At 36.6% G+C, this 3,186-nt stretch overlaps 1 protein-coding gene across 1 annotated transcript in view; it reads left to right on the top strand.

Moving 5' to 3' along the window:
- The window catches only part of LOC107584652 (collagen alpha-1(XI) chain-like), a 112,061-nt gene that overhangs the window by 15,230 nt on the left and 93,645 nt on the right, over positions 1 to 3,186 (top strand). The window lies entirely within an intron of this gene.

The following is a 3,186-nucleotide window of genomic DNA, read 5'->3' as shown; positions in this document are numbered from 1 at the left end:
TTTAGAGACCGCCGATCAATCATCCCAAAGCGATTATCGGCTGATTGTGATTGGTAGCCGATGAATCGGAGCACCCCTAAGTAATACCATGCTTTTTTGACATTTACCATGATAATACCATATATGTGTACATGTTGCCCTGGTAATATTTTGATATTTGTACTTGGTACTATGGTAATGCCATGTTTCTTTTGCATTTACCATGATTGACCATGCTTTTTTGGATATTTACCATATTTTTGTACATAATACCATGGTAATACTGTTTTTGTTTGAACAAGTACTATGATTATACTACAGTATGATTACTTGCGTAATGCCATGATTATATTATGTAACATAATATGTATTTAAAATACCATGGTACATGAATATGGTAATCATTTAGTAACATCATTTAAATCAAAACACTGTAGTATTTCCATCAGATTTTATAATTGTACTGAGGTACTGTCTCAGTACTTTTGTTGTGCTGGAGTTTTGTTCGGGTCGATCTACTTTGATCTTAGCATGAAGCTTGTTTTTATGGTTTTGGATGAAGTTGTAGTTGAGATTGGTTGTTCTGTTATGCTTTTAATGTGTGAGTGAGAGGTGTCTTTTTTGTAATAAATGTGTGTTTGATATCACAGTAAGGGATGCACGCTGCTTTCTTCTAAGTGTGCAGTTATCCCTGCGTGTGCTGATGAAATTGGATGCATTTGTACATGGATTGTGTGTGTGACTGAGTTGTGGTACAGCACCACGAGTCATGGTTTCCAGCGTCTAATGCACACGCTAAACTCCAGCCAGCCATTCAGTCAGTGAACGTGAGCTGTTCAACACGGAAAAACTGTACACATGCTCTTTGCTGAAAGAGAAGCTATTTTCACTTTATTAGACAATCAAATCTGATGAAAAGTGTTTAAGTTTGTGTGTGTGTGTGTCTGTGTGTGATGAATTTTTTTTTGCTGAATCAGTCGGTCTTGATTGCTGCTCTAGTTAGTGGAAACCAATGAACACCACAAAGCCTAACCAAACGACCAAACCATACCATTATGGTGCACTTCAAACAGCCCACTGAAAGAAAGAGAGAGAGACAGAAGAAAATATATATAACAAGTCTAATTGCATGCTGAAAGACAGGAAATATACTTAAGAAGCTCACAGCACCTGGTCGAATACCTGCATTTTTACCCATTTACCCTGTGAACCCTGCCCTCCCACTCATTATAGCTCTGTCCAAGTCAAAGGTCAACTGGTGGACAGTGACCTCCTGCATGTGGAAGAACTGAGGTCGTAATATAGATGGCCATCACCATCGGTGCACCCACAGGGCATTCCTCCCGCTTGATTGGCTGCTGTTGGTTGAGGAGCTATCAATCACGCAGATTGTCCTATCATTAAACTGTCAGCACAGACCTCCTAACAGCCTCCCAGAACACCTTAGTGACAGGATAGCAATCCAATACCATAGCAGTGTGCTAACAACCATTCAGAACAAGTGGTCGACTGATATACCGAAATATTGGCATTTTTAAAATATCGGCATCGGGTAATATAGATGGCCATCACCATCGGTGCACCCACAGGGCATTCCTCCCGCTTGATTGGCTGCTGTTGGTTGAGGAGCTATCAATCACGCAGATTGTCCTATCATTAAACTGTCAGCACAGACCTCCTAACAGCCTCCCAGAACACCTTAGTGACAGGATAGCAATCCAATACCATAGCAGTGTGCTAACAACCATTCAGAACAAGTGGTCGACCGATATACCGATATATTGGCATTTTTAAAATATCGGAATCGGCCGATACATTTTTCTGTTTGGCCGATGTGTTCGAGGTGGGACTTTTATTTTGACGGCGCTGAGAACGGCAGCACCTGAGCACACAGTGCTCACATTCTCCCTCTTGTTCGCTGTTGTCGTTAACAGTTCTGTCTAATACGGATAGAAGTCTGTCTAATAATCAGATTAAACAAAGGAATTAAAATGTATACAAAAAGTATTATAACTAGTGGTCGACCGATATGGGTTTTTTGACAGCCGATATAAAGCCGATATAATTGTATTTATTTTAAAGGGGTCATATGATGCGATTTCAATTTTTCCTTTCTTTTTGGAAAAAAGGCGGGGCATAGAGGAGAAACAATAATGTACAGTATGTGGAAAATAATGTGTTTTTGAACTTTAAACCGCATAAACACATTTCATTACACCAAATACACAAAATAATGTTCTTTTTAGCAGCATCATATGACCCTTTAAATTAATATTTAAGAAATTTGAAATTATTTATAAATGGATTATTCAATTCGCACGGACTGACCGTCATGCAGAGAACAAGCGATCATGCAGGATCTTGTTTGCCGTCATTCTTAACAGTTCTGTCTAATACGGATAGAAGTCTGTCTAATAATACGATAGAATTGTTAAACAAAGGAATTAAAATGTATACAAAAAGTATTATAACGATTGCTTTTATATTATTAGTAATAGTAAGGCAAACGTTATAATACTTTCTTGTTTGCCGTCATCATTCAGCAAATACGCATTTACATCATTTAAACAAATCTTTGAATGGCTAATGAAAATTAAATTTCACAAACCTTGCAAACTTAGTCGAATCCAGTTGTGAGAACTTGTGAAGTGTGCATTAGGGATGCTCCTATGCGCCTTTTTTGCCTCCGATACCGATTCCGATACCTAGGGTTCGGTATTGGCCGATACCGATTCTGATCCGATACCAGTGAAGTTTTTTTCCCTCATTTGAATAAATGTAGAATTTATACATGATGTGTGTGGAACTGATATATACTGATTATATACTCGGTCTGTGGAACTGATAATCATTCTTTCACAATCTACTAGATACAGACTACTTCATTATAAAGAAAAATAAAATAAACAAATATGAAAAAATATAGGCCTATGTATATTTATAATCTATGACACAAATTTATCATAAACTAGGTTAGTGGATAATTCGGCAGCAAAAGTTATTCTAGAAAAATCAGTGCACAATAATTTTAGAAATCCAAACATTTAGTGAAAAAACTATATTTTGTGGGGAACAAATAAAAGTGTTGCACTAAATATGGTAAAATGTTACACATTGCTATTTGTATTATTATAAAATCCATTCATTAAAAACATTCATGAATGTATTTATATATAAGTATATACTATAAAATTAAAATACATTTAT

The sequence above is a fragment of the Sinocyclocheilus grahami genome, unplaced genomic scaffold (genome assembly GCF_001515645.1).
Source record: "Sinocyclocheilus grahami isolate Dianchi unplaced genomic scaffold, SAMN03320097.WGS_v1.1 scaffold61.1, whole genome shotgun sequence".
Classification (NCBI taxonomy): Eukaryota; Metazoa; Chordata; class Actinopteri; order Cypriniformes; family Cyprinidae; genus Sinocyclocheilus; species Sinocyclocheilus grahami.
This window is presented reverse-complemented; position numbering and strand designations above follow the sequence as displayed.